Source organism: Tupaia chinensis, unplaced genomic scaffold, assembly GCF_000334495.1.
Source record: "Tupaia chinensis unplaced genomic scaffold, TupChi_1.0 Scaffold000085_1, whole genome shotgun sequence".
NCBI lineage: Eukaryota > Metazoa > Chordata > Mammalia > Scandentia > Tupaiidae > Tupaia > Tupaia belangeri.
This window is the reverse complement of record NW_006159547.1, coordinates 8,017,372-8,031,423: the sequence shown is the minus strand read 5'-3', so window position 1 is coordinate 8,031,423 and position 14,052 is coordinate 8,017,372. Positions and strand designations below refer to the sequence as shown.

The window sequence follows — 14,052 nt, the reverse complement described above, 5'->3', positions numbered from 1 at the left end:
CCCTACTCCTTGGAGACCTTATATCTCCGGATACTCCTTTTTCCTCCAGTGATCTCTTCCTATCAACTCCTTTTACAATGCTTTCCAATGTCCCTTCTGTTGAAAACCCTTTTATGAAGCCACATTGTCTTTCTAGTTTGAGTCTACAGCAATTCTATCTAGCCAGATTTCTCAAACAAGTTTTTATGTCACCTACTGTCATTTTTTAGCTCTGAATTTTTCTTTCATTTTATGTGAAATGATTTCCACCACTTCACTTCACCCCTATGCTTGAAAATTATATTTGGATCTGTAATAATTGAATCCAATGACCTAATTTTTCTAATTTCTCTTGCCATTTCTGAAACATTTGATACAGTTCTGTCTCTGCCTCTGAAGACTCTTATTTCTCTCACTATGATTCAAGTAAGCATGTCTTAAAATTCAGTCCTTGGCCATATACTTTTCTCTGAGCATACTTACATTTGTACAGTGGTCAAGAACTATCATAGCTTCCACAAGCCTGTAATTAAACTCAAAATCTCTGGCTCCAGTTTTCTAGTTTTAAAATTGCTTTTGATCTTTAATCTCCCACTTGCAGTTAACGAGAGAAAATGGATTATTTGAGAAACACTATAGAGATTTCTGAACTTGTACCTCTGTTCATGCCACATCAAAATCATTCCTGCATCCCAAATCTAGTGTTACCTTCCTTAATTATAGAGTTAATCTCATTCTGTTGCACAAGACCTTGCAAGCCAGCCAGCAGTCGATTGCTGGGGAAGGCACAAGAATGCAAAGAGAAACCATCCACCTCCTTCTGTAACACAGATTCGTAGAATCTTCTGAAAGTTGACGGTGAACAGCAACACTTAGACTAGCCTTCTGGGATTCCAGCACTCCTACAAAATAGGAACAGTCTACAAATGGAGAGAGTTAAACCTGAGTCACACTGAAAATGTCCATAGTGACATTAAAGCTCAAATCAAGCTAAACTGTTAAACACTGTCTGAGCCCTCAAGTTAGTGATGTGATAAAGCGACATTTATGAATGTAAATATTACTTAAGTTCCTTCTGTTTTTTCCCACACACAGTGTTTAGTATTCAATCATTATTTGCATAACATACAAAAAAAAGAAAAAAAAACAGTGTAAAGCAATGAGATAATTTATAGAACTAGATACAGAGAGATCCAGTATGATGAAACTTTCAGACAGGAACTGAAAAGTAATAACCACTATCAATATAATTCTAGTAATATTTTTATTAGATTCTAATGAAAAAAGTATATGTAAGTAAATTTCAACTTAAAAGTAGAAAGTGTAACTAACCAAATGGAAATACTAGAAGTAAAAAATAACGGTAATAAATGCTTTACCTGGCTTAGTAGCAGAGTGGACAGACAGAGAGAACAAAAGGAATCATGAGTTTGAAAATAAGTGAGTAGAAAGTATCCACACTGAAACATGAAAAGAATGAGAAAAAAAAAAAAAAAAGAACAGAATATCCATAAGTTGTAAGACAGAAACAAGCTCAATCAATAAAAAGGTAGAAATATAATAAGATTCAAGTCAATCATAAAGTAACTTCTAGTGGCTTAAAACTCAAGCCACGTATGTGTGCGTGCCTGCCCAAGATTCCAAGAGGAGAATGGAGGAGAAGGGATTGCAGTATGGCCACCCTTCTGGGCAGTGATTTCTTGCTCTCTGTTTCTCTGTCTCTGTCTGTTTCTCCAGTGAGTGCATGCACCCTATAGCAAAACGTCTCTCTCTCTAAAAATAAATAAATAAAACTAAGAATAATTACAAAAAAAAAAACCTCCTTCCAAACTCAGAATAAGAAATAACTTTCTCAGTTTGAAAGAGGAAAATTATTAAACTAAAAGAAAACAAAGAAGAAAACTCTAGAGCTAGTTTTTAATCTATGTAGAAAAAACCACTGGAACTAAGAAGCATGTATTGTTAGATCACAGGATACACAGTTAATATAAAAAAAAAAATCAGGGGACCAGCGGTTGGCATAATGGCTATGTCGCTGGACTCCCATGTAATTTACCCCATGGTTGGAGTCCTGGACCTGGTGGCTTAAACTCATGCCGGGCATGTGTGTATGCATGTCAAAGATCCTGAGAGGAAAATGGAGAAGAAGGGATTGTGGTGTGGCCATCCCTCCTGGGGGGTGATTTCTCGCTTTCTATCTCTCTGTCTCTCTGTCTTTCTGGCGAGCACACGCGCCCTATAGCAAAAACCTCTCAAAAAAAAAAAAATCAGTTGTAAGTCTATATGCTATCAGTGAGAATTGGAAGTTAAAGTATTAGAACAATTCTGAGAGAATTATCAAAATAGGTAAGTTAATGAGGATATTTAATGCTCATAGATTAAATTAAATACCAGAAAGGATTCTCCCAAAATTGATCTATAGATTCAATGTCATCTCAATTCAACTCCAGCAATTCTTGTTTGTTTTTCCCTGGGTTTTTTTGTTTGTTTGTTTTTGTTTTGGTAGAAATCAACAAGGTAAGGGCCAGCATGTGGCCTGGTGGTTAAGGTCGCTGGATCCCACATGGCCAACCACAGGATTTGAGTTCCAGACTCGGTTTCGTAAAACACACCAAGTGTGTCTATGCCAAAATCCTGAAATGGAGACATGGAGAAGGGATTGCATGGGAGTGGGGGGTCCTCTCTCTCTCTCTTACTCTCTCTGTATCTCTCTAGTGAGTGTGTACACACTGTCAAATTAAAAAAATCAGCTGATTTTTAAAATTTATTTGCAAATAGGAAAGACTTGGAATATCTCAAACTTTGATAAATAAGAACAAAGTTGTAGTTCTTTCAAGGCTTAGTGTAAAATTGTAGTAATCAGGACTCTTTGGTACTGGCAAAAAAGACAGACTTTTAAATCAGTGGAAAAGAAGAGAGAGTCCAAAGGAGATCAGTACGTATTCATATAGAATCATTTTATCAAAGGTACTATGGTGAATTAAGGGGGAAATAGTACTTTAAAGAAATGGAACTCGAAAAACTGGAAATCCTTGTGAAGAAAAAATGAACATCAGCACATCACACACAAAAATTACCATTCACGAATCACAGACCAAAGTGTCAAAGCTAAGTCTATAAAACCTATAGGAGAAAAGTAAGGGCGAAAAAAAAAAATGTCACTTTTGTTTAAGCAAAAAAATAAAAACAAAAAATAAATTGCTGAAGGGTGAGTACGCTCTCTGCGGAGTAAAGGTGAGAAAAGATCTCTGGTGGGAGATAGTCACACCACGATCTTTAATCCTCCATTTCTCCCTTCAGAATTTTGGGCACACACATGCCCAACATGTTTCTCAGGCTGCTGGAACTGGGACACCAACTGTGTGGTCAGCCAGGTGGGATCCATCTGCCTTAACCACCACATCACCAGCTGGCCTGGGAAACATTTTTGCTAAGGCTCTCTTCAGCAGTAATGCAGTGATCTCTAATGCTAGAAACCACATGGGAAGTCAGGGTTTGGGTCCAGGTTAGCTGTACACTACAGGTGTGCGTACTCACAATCATGATCTTGGCCGGCTCATAAAGCCTGGGAGCCTCTCTCTTCACTCGCTCCCTCTCATAAAATAAACTTTAAAAGACTCTCTGCATGCCTGTGTTACAAAAGGTAGTGAGGAGTTTCCTTTTTCATTCATAAGCCTTTCCTAGAAATAGACTGTTGTTGGCTACTTACTGCAAGATTCATGGTGGGACCCCAGGAAAGGGGAGATTTTTACGTGATAGTTCTTCTCCTCCAGCGTCAGTCTTAAGCTGGCTTTGTGTGCCACATTTCGGCATTGAACCGTTCCTCATTTCCCTGCCCCTTCTATAGTGAAACCAGAGTGCACTCCAGTGTTCTACCCTTCTCTGAAAGAACTGACCTCTGCCTCGAATTAGTGAAGTTAAGCAAGCTAATTTCCTTATGCTATTGTCACAGCAATAGACTTCTTTAGGTCATTGTACATTCCTGAGAATAAGTAGGTGTCTGTGTCTGCCCCAAAGGCAGATGGGTTTTCCTACCATCAAGTGCTGGTTGGAGGAGAGCCTTTCGCACCTCACTGAGTGGCCCCTGACACGGCCTAGGTAGAACAGGGAGTGAGAGGGCTCCGTGTCCCTTGGCAAGTCCTAACCATCCTTTGCCTGAGACTTATGGAATGTTTTCCTGCCTCTGATGTGCTGGGGGCTTCTATTTTCAGAGCAGGGCCAGAGAGTGGAGGCTAGAAGGGTTCTTGTCTTTCTCCAGTGTCAGATATCTTTTTCTCTTTTCATACCTGGCCCAGAACAGCAGCTGAACCCACGTTGTAAAAGAGCTGGTGGTCAAGCAGATGCAGCAGCCCCCCATGGATATGGAGCACTTGGGGATTTTGGTCTCTCACATTGTGATGGACTAAAACAGATGATAAGGAAAATGGTGTATGTTAGGCTAAGATGCATCCCATAGGCCTGCCTCACCCATTCCACAGAGCAGAGTAAAAAGAGGATGTGGTTTTTGTGCTTAAATGCTCTGCAAAAATTTAAGAGCTGTTGTCCCAAACACTATGGCAGGATGGCAGTCTCTGGCCAGGAATAAAGGCTCCTAAAATTTTAATTTCTCGGTGGTCTCGGTCTTCATAATATCTCACACCACAATGATATGAGCCCATAGTAGGTCTTTAAGAATCATTAGTGTGCCTTCTACCTGGTTATGGCTGCTTTCACTCGGCCTAGGTTCTACCAACAATTAAACAGTTCATGTATTCTGTCTTTTTTCAGAAGAGCTTGTCAATCTTTGGAATTTGGTTCATCTGCATGCTTTGAGTCCTTAGCTCTCTGGTTGTTAATTAAAAAATTACAATTTTTTTTTTATTACATGACTCTTTCTCATTGTTAGCATGGGAACAATATTGCCTTAATACTTCTTACATACTAAGTGGAAATAGAGCTCCTTCTCCAGTTAATTTTTTTCTAGAATTGGACTATATTATTCTTCCTTTGGTTGGTTACCACCAGAAAAAACAATACAGTTTGGACTGAAGGGTAATACAACAAATAATGTAAAGTTTTGAACAAAAGACTGAGCTTCAGCAGGTTTTATTTATAACACTCTGAGAGGCCTGAGGAAACAGAAGCACTGAAGAACTACCATATTCAGATCTCTTACCTTACACTCAGAAAATACAATCTTTGAAAGGAATGGTGGCTAAAATCATAATTATTAGCAAATTTCTTTCTTTTATCTCTTTCCTTCTTCCACTTTTGTTTCTATCTACTTCCTTTTGTCCATTTCTTTTGCCTCTTTCCCCACTAGTGGAATTTGAGATAAGAAAAGGTGCTGAATATGTTACTCCTGTGTACTTAGCTTAGTATTAAAGAGTTTCAATATAGTCTTTCTATGTTACAGTCTAGCCTCTCTCCACTTCCAATCAAACCTGTCCTCTCACTATTCCTCCTTCCATGTTTTTGCTTTTTCTTACCCTGATTTTAACCTTGAAATTTTAGAATCTCTCAATTTCCAATAACTGAACTAATCACCAAAACATACTATTTGTACACTTACAATTTTTAAAAACAAAAATCCAGTGAACATAGCTGTATGTAAAAAATACATTTTCACTGCTCATTTGGTCCCTTGCAATATGTTGAAAGCTGCATCATGCCATGGAGCATGAAGCAAAAATAGAATAAAACTGTTTCTGCTGAAATTTTTAAGTGAAGAGCACCACCTTGTGGGGACATATGCTTAACTATATTACATGAAATGGATGACAGAATTGATATAGGAATACAATTTAGTTTTTAAAAAAATTTATACTATTAATAAATTATTACTGTAGAAAGAAAACATACTTTTTACTAAAAAGGATAGAAGGGTTAAATGTGAAAATTTTCTCAGTTTGTTATATTCTATGAATCACTAAAAATAGTCTATAAAATTGCTAATGATCACTTTTATATAAATATTAATTCTATTAGAGCTAATATTTAGCAGAAAATTACAGTTATAAGAATTTATTAGTATGACCTAATCCTGGAAAGCCTTTACAAAGTAAATTCAAAATTGAGAAAATGTGTTTAGTGTGTTCACCAACTGACATCTCAACAGTTTAGGCTGGGTGTATTCATGTAAATCTCTTATCAGTTTGCCTGACTAATTTTTGATCAAGGTGTAAGATATTTGAATGAAGTAATGCTTCCTTGATGTATACTGGGGAACCGATTACTTAACAAAAGTGAATTTTATTATTTTAATTTAAAAATGTGCACTACAACACACTATTGCCACTTACTGGTAATGTTTTTTCTGGAGTTTTTTAGGGTACATTGTCTTTAATTTTTTAATAGCATGTATTTGATGCTTTTAATGTTTCCTAGAATTAACTTTTAAAAATTTAACCTCTTTTTGGCTAAATTGTTGCTGGTTAAGTTTCTCACTTGACATTGTTTCATCTAAGTTGGCTTTGATAGGTTGGAATAGTTTTTTATTTTGACCCTTCTGGAAGACAACTGTATATAGCAGAGATAGTGTAAACTGGAGAGGGGGAAAGGGCTGAGGGTCAAACATAGGTTAAAAAACATATATATATATATGTATACATATGTAGGAAAGTAGAAATGGAATATTATTGGTGATAACATGCTTGATTAAGACACTATGCAGTTTATCCTAGATGGGAACTACATTTAGTGTGTTGTGATGATGCTCAGGGAATGAGTGTTAGGTAATATAATATAAAAAAAAAAGGTTGCAGGAGAAATTTTATTCTACACATTTAATCACTATACATCACTAAGCTTTTACATCAAATTTACCCTATGTGAATATACTTCATACTAGTCCAGTTGAGGATACAAAACACATTGTTATCAATAGATAATAATCCATTTCTGTGTTCCATAAATGTCTTGCCTCTCTATTTTCTTCCTTCTTTCCTTATACTCTCCTCCTCTCCTCTGAAATAGTGTGTTGATATTCATTCTACAAAGGGGATCCCATGGCTAGAGTGCAGTATTTTCCCTGAAATGTGAAAAGAACATGGTTTTCATCATCTTTCAAAATCAAACACTGTAATTAAACTTGGGAACAACCAAATTATCTTACTACTTTTAGGTATTAGGTCATACCAGTCTTCTGTGTTGAAACCACAGAAGAATAAGATTCTTTCCATGTTCTTTTTTCCAATTATTGTTTTGCATATACGATTTTGTTTAGCCAGTTTATTTTCCACTGTGTTCTGACAACATTAAGTTATTAAGTGCTGAGAGAGTTATCACTATTGGGATTATAAAATCTAATTTTGATTTTGGAGATTGCTGGTATCCTTATACATTTTTTATTCTGTTCCTTGTTCCTCATTCTTCAAATTTTGAGTCATTTATGTACAATGTGAACATAACTGTGTGTCTTCAGTGAACTGTAAAGGATCAGTTATAAAAACTGAATCTTGCTTTTGATCAGGTGACTCTGAGTCCAGTTCCCCAACCTGATAAGAAATCATTTCACTCTCACATCATCCAACGTGCATGTTACTATATTTTTTTCTAAGATCCTTGAGTCACATAATCATACACATCAGGATTATTGGGGTGTGGCAGTATTTATCTCTCTTATTACCAAATATAATTCAAATAATTCTTCTAGTGCCTTTCATTCATTGTTTATTACATATAATAAAAATGTGCCAACATTGAAGAACTAAAACTGTAACCTCGCTGTACTTTGTATAATTTACAGGAATCTTTATGTAGAGTCTTTATAAAAGCTTTAGAAAAAATATCCACAATTGTACTGTAGTTGGCCATCAGGTGGTGTTGGCATTACGATGGCTGGATCCCACATGACTGACCGCAGCTCAAGTCCAGCAGGAAAAGCACCCTGTGCAAGTTCGTGTGGATGTGTCCCCAAAATCCCAAGAGGAGAATAGATTGTCGTGTGGCTACCTGTTCGATAGGGTGCTTTCTTACTTTCCCCCTCTCTCTGTTTTCTCCTTACAGCAATAACTAAAAAAGAAAGAAGTATTTTATTGATTCAGAGGATCTTTAATATTTATTTATTTATTTATTTATTTATTGCCTTATTACCATCAGATATTTAAAAGAGAAAGAACAAGGTGTGGAGATATATGTGTGGTCTTAATGTAGCAAATGTTTAGCCTGTTCTGATTATTACAGAATCAGAAAAGTGAGAATACTTGCAGTTATCTTTCAGTTTTTGATGTTCATCAGATACCTATCCTTCAGAGAGATGATATGTCACAACAAGTTCTTGTGAATAAATGTTAGATAATAATCCATTTGCCTTTTTACCTAAATGAGAGTGTTGAATTATGGTATATTTGATAATTTAAACAATTTGTGTTGTGAGCATGAATTGAACTAATCTATATATATATATATATACACATACATGCATACATTTGCAAGTGCTGGATATATGTGTAGTATTTATTAACATTGTTATCAGATCCTTACGAAAGTCCTGTTGCAAATAAAAATGTCAGAGGATGATAAGTTCTGTACAGATGTAAAAACTGAGGCCAAAGTGATAACTCCATAAAAATCTTAAGTTATTCAATGTAGTTCCTTTATAACTAGAACTTATCTGTTATCTTTTTAAACCTATTTAGTACTCCTTTAATTTTCAGTTTTATAAGCATGTGTGTGTGTCTAAGTCTTATTATAATAAGACTTATGAAAGAACCAAAACTATTGAAATCATCTGTAATATTTGATATTGCAAGCCTGGGATAGCTGCAATAGTGTCGTATCAGAGGGCATATTTATATTTCAATAAGTTTAATCAATAAAAACTTCATTCCAAGGAGATAATATGAAAGTGTGAAATACAATATGCAGGTATAATAGTGGAAAAATACTGAGTAGAGTAGTTTGACAAGAACAGAATTTCTATAAATGAATAAGCTACATATTACAGGTAACAAGGCACTCTGACACTTACTGGTTGAAACAGTATCCATTTATTTATCCTGTGATTCTATGAAGTGGCAATTTGGGGCAGGCTCTGCAGGGTAGGCGTGCTGATTAGGGCTAGACGAAGATGACCGTGGCTGGGCCTGCTCATAGGACAGTGGTTAGATTTCAGGTCAAGGGAGCTGGCCCTCCTCAGGTGGTTCTGCTGGGCCAGCTCACCTCTTTCCGTGTTGCCCCTCGTCCTCTTGCTGACCCAAGTCAGAGAACAGACTGAAAAATCTCTTGAGACTCAGATTCAAACTTTGTGCAACCTCGCTTTGGAGCATTATGTGTGCCACAGTAAATCACAGGCCAGCCTAGGCTCAAGATGTGGGTGACTTCTCCACTTGATGGTTGGCGAATCTGCAAAGAACTATGGTTACTTTTGTAATCTAACACAACCAGAACCGTGGCCAGGGAAATGGTACACACACTGTGAGATAATGACCCATGGGACTTGTAATCTGTGAAGTAGGTAAAGAAGGGGGAAATGTCAAGTTAAATTATTTAAATGAAGTGATTTAAAGAAACAACATAATTTATGTGGTTTAAGATTTGCATTGAAGTTGAACTGAATTAAAATCCATTTTACTACCAATCTCTTCCTTGAAAAACTGACTTTAGGAAAATCATTTAATTTCCATAAGCTCCTATAGGTTTTGCATTTGAAAAAAACAAACTGGAAATAATAATGGCTACTTCATTTCACTGACTGTTTGGGATGATGAAGTAAAATCATACCAGTAAAGTGCATAATAATGCACTTGATACAGTAAGGGCTCAAAACTGGCATAAATTAGTAATTTATAGAATACATATTTTTCTTAGTATTATGAATAATATCCTGATTACGACAAAACCACATCTCAGAAGGAAAGATTCATTTGAAAGTAATTCTGTTTGAGATAAGGGTTGATGGCATTGTCAGTGGGCATGGTGGCTGGGGCACTAGAAATTTAAAACTAGAGCTTTAAATAGAACACAGAGATAAAGATTCCCATTAGCAAGATGATAGCTGAAACCAAGGTGCTCTATTCTGTTCTCTCACTAGTAATAGCAAATATCTGAGACTGGGTGATTCATACAGTTAATGCTTCGAAGGTCTGGGTTCAAGAGGCCACATCTGGAAAGGGTCGTACTGATGGGTCCCCCAGCAAGACAGAGCAGAGCAGGATGCACATACCTGTGACCGTGTGTCTGTTTCCATGTCATTCTCTCTCTTTGAAAGGTCATGGCTTCATCCCCATGACCTTAATTCTAATCTCCTCTCAAAGGTCCCACCTTTAGCACTATTGTCCAATTACATTGTCACTCTCTCAATCACATCACAACCAGATCTCAACACATGCATGTGGGGGAGATGCACTCAGACTGTGGCCCGTGGGGATACAGAAAATATGGAGCAAAGATCTATGACGAAAAGAGCAGGCAGCCAAAACTCAATATTTAGGAATGGAGATTAGATGATAATTAATTTGGCAAGTTGGATTAGATGTGTAGGATAAGACGATGCTCTTGTTGTTGTTTGTTTTTCTGGCACTGAGCTTTTGCTCATCCTGTTTTCAGTCATGCCCATCATCACCAACTGTTAGAATCCCATTCTCCTGCAAAGATTTATATCACGTCTCTCCTACTTTCTTTGCTGGATAATCTTAGTCCAAATTATAGTATAGGTAAATAATAACAGCTCAAGAAAGATTCTAGTAAGTAAAAAGAATATACGTAATTTGAAATAAACAATGACTCCAAATCTTATGATAGTCCTTCAGGTATTATAGACATTAAATGTAGACATTATACATGCATATAAATTTATATATAATATTTATATTTGAGGGTCACCAATGATGCCTAAGCTTCTCCTAAACTTAAATATTTCAAAAAATTTAGGGTTTCTCCTTATAGGTGAGGGTAGACTTAGCACTACCAGCTCTAAATGGTAATAATTTATTTTAACTGATATAGAAAATCAAGACATCATCTGGTTCCTATGAAAGCAAATGGACATTTATTTTATTAAGGTGGTTTATATTTTCAAAAGATGCTTTCTCCAATGGCCCACCATGGGTAAGAGGGTTGTTTAGATTATCGACAATTTTGTCCTTATTTCTGTTGCTATATTTGTATTATCAAAGGGGATGTCAAAGGAGATTATTTTTCTCTCTTTCAAAAGTGACAATACAATCAAACTTTGTCCAAAACAAAATGACTATCAAATGGGTTTTTTCCTACTGAGATGTGTTTTTGTCATAAGCAGACTATTACTCATTATACTACTAAGAAAAACAAATTCTATAAAAAAGTACAGCATTTCTGAGCCGTTATTATATCATTATATCCATTATATACTACTGTATCAATGTAAACTTTTAGTTAAAATATTATATCATTTTTTGATTCTATTTAACAGACATTTATGTAGCATATGATACATAAAATATGCTCTTGTTTATCAATTTTAAAAGAGCATTTATAAGATTTATGTAAAAGACATATATCTCAGCTTTCTTAATTTAAATCTAAAAAAACATTTCAGAAGGTGGTAGAACCTGTTGTGAACACATATTGCTGACTTTAGGAAAACAACATTTTTCAACTGAGTAGACATCTTTGTGAGTGTGGGTAAAGGGAATGTGAGTCATGCTGGAGGTGGGAGGAAATGTGGGTGGTTGTATTTTATTTTTTTAGGCTGTGGGTGGTATTTTGATATGTTGGGGATATTTCAAGGCTTGGGAGTGGATGTTCTATTGTAGTTTCTATTTTCTTTTGTCAGGGATGTGCTGGAAGTTGTTTTTATTGCAGATGGTATTTGGTAATTTGATCCAGAAAGAACTGTTCATGGAGAAAAAGTGAGGCGAAATTGATACTAGTCAAACATCCTCCTATATTACTCATATGGTAGTTGTTATTGCTTTTCTGGCTGTATTTTGTCTCTTAATTAGATCCTGAGGAATAAACGAGATGTTGGCTTTCATATTTTATACACTGAAAGATTTGACCATTCCCTTAATAGCAAGTACTTCCTTCAGAAGAGGGAAGAGAAGAATGACTGGACACAAGAGAAATATGGGGAAACAGTTCCAAAGTACATTGAAGAGGGGGGAAAATGTAAGGCAAAAGGAGAAAAACCTGAAAACATTTTCTCCTATTTGCATTAGAGCAAGGAGCTCTAAAAAACTCCTCAATAGAGTCTCTAAATGTCTAAGATGATTTTTATTCTGCAAGGGTCTTACGTGGATGAACTCCGTTAAACAAGTTCCATTCTCAGTTCTCCAACTTCCAATCTTACTTCTTTTGTTACCCATAAAAATCATCAAAATTCTTGGTTCCAAGTGTAGTTGTGAAAATTATCTCACTCTAAAGATAATTTGTTCCTGGGACCAGCAAGTGGCATGGTGGTTAAGGCCCTGGACAGTCCCATGTGGCCGACCAGGATTCAAGTCCTGGACCTGGTGGCTTGCTTTCTCACTTTCTTCTCTCTCTCTCTCTGTGTGTGTCTCTCTGGTCAAATTAAAATGAAGGAATGTGAATGAATGAATAAATAAATAAATAAATAAATAAATAAATCTTAAAAAAAAAAAGATAATTTGTTCCTTAATGTTCTCTCTCTTTTTACTGCCACGACCCTGGCCCCAGTCACTGCTGTGTCACAACTGGATTTCTGCAGCAGCCTCCTCATTAGGTTCCTTTCACACAGTATCACTTCCTCAAAAGTCAGCAAATTCTGTACTAAGCACTTTTAAACACACATATCTGATCACAGCCGAGCTGCCATTGCATTCTAGACAAGCAAATTGGAAGCACAGGAGGTGGTAGCCAAAATGCTGGAGTGCTCACTCCTCACTTACTGACTGAATGAGCGAATTGGTCGATCAGCAAAGATCTTAAAGGCAGGTGTATGGTGGTGCCATAGGGTATGTATGTTTTAATAGGTATCACGTGATACCACACTACAATGCTGTAACTATTCACATAGAAAACATCCATTAGATAAGCACTGGAAAGTGACAGGATACCCCACAATGCAATAATATAAATTTAAAGTAATAATTTTTATTTATTCTGACTACTACTATGGCTATACAATATAGTACAAATTTATAAGTGGAATATGTAGTTTTGTGTATATAATTCATGTACTGACTACTGACCGACTGTAGGAGCAAGACAAAGACCGAGAAAGGGGATTCCTGAGACTCCTGCAGGTGGAAAGAGGGATCCCGCATGCTGGAGAACTGCTTATAAGTCCAATCCATCATTAGACAGGTAGGTTAAGTGAGGAGCAACTGAACTGATATTTCTACTACTGAAGTTTACCTGAGTTCTGGTTCTATTTTAAGACCTCAAAGTACAAATTCAGCAATACGCTCATATTTTTTTCTGTATTATATACTTCAGTGAATGGCTCTACCATCCTGCTAGATGTTCCAGCTCAAAACTAGGATATCATATTTGAATCTTCTTTTTCATGACCTACTATCCCATTAACAACTTCCATCAATCTGATTATCAAAATATATCTTGAATCCAAACATTTCTCTTTCTTTTTACTGCCACAACCCTGGCCTCTGTCGCTGCTATGTTCCAACTGGATACCTGCAGCAGCCTCCTCATTAGGTTCCTTTCACACAGCATCACTTCCCTAAATTAGTCACCAAATTCTGTACTTAGCATCTTTTAAACACGTGTATCTGATCATAGCCTAGCTGCCATGGCATTCTAGAGAAGCAAGTTGGAAGTATAGAAAGTGGTAGCCAAAGTGTTGGATACCTCAACCTAAGTTTGAGAGGTTGTTACTGGATGCGACAGAGCCAAGGTATGACCATGGCTTGGGTATCAAAGATGAACTAGGGACCAGCAGTTAGCATAAGGGCTATGTCGCTGGATTCCCATGTAGTTGACCGCGGTTCGCATCCCGGACCCAGTGACTTAGAACTCATGCCGGGCACATGCGCGTGCATGCCCAAGATCCCGAGAGGAGAATGAAGAAGGGATTGTGGCGTGGTCATCCCTTCTGGGGGGTGATTTCTTGCTTCCTTTCTTTCTGTCTCTGTCTGTCTGTCTGGCGAGCACACGTGCCTTATAGCTAAAAAAACTCTCCAAAAAAAAAAA

At 36.6% G+C, this 14,052-nt stretch overlaps 1 protein-coding gene and 1 non-coding gene across 16 annotated transcripts in view; one reads left to right on the top strand and one right to left on the bottom strand.

Moving 5' to 3' along the window:
• Nucleotides 1–14,052, top strand: part of PPFIA2 (PPFI scaffold protein A2) — a 533,343-nt gene that overhangs the window by 115,108 nt on the left and 404,183 nt on the right. The window lies entirely within an intron of this gene.
• Nucleotides 8,044–8,168, bottom strand: LOC114006795 (small nucleolar RNA SNORA72). Its single transcript, XR_003548472.1, has one exon. It is a non-coding gene; the product is annotated as a small nucleolar RNA SNORA72 (small nucleolar RNA).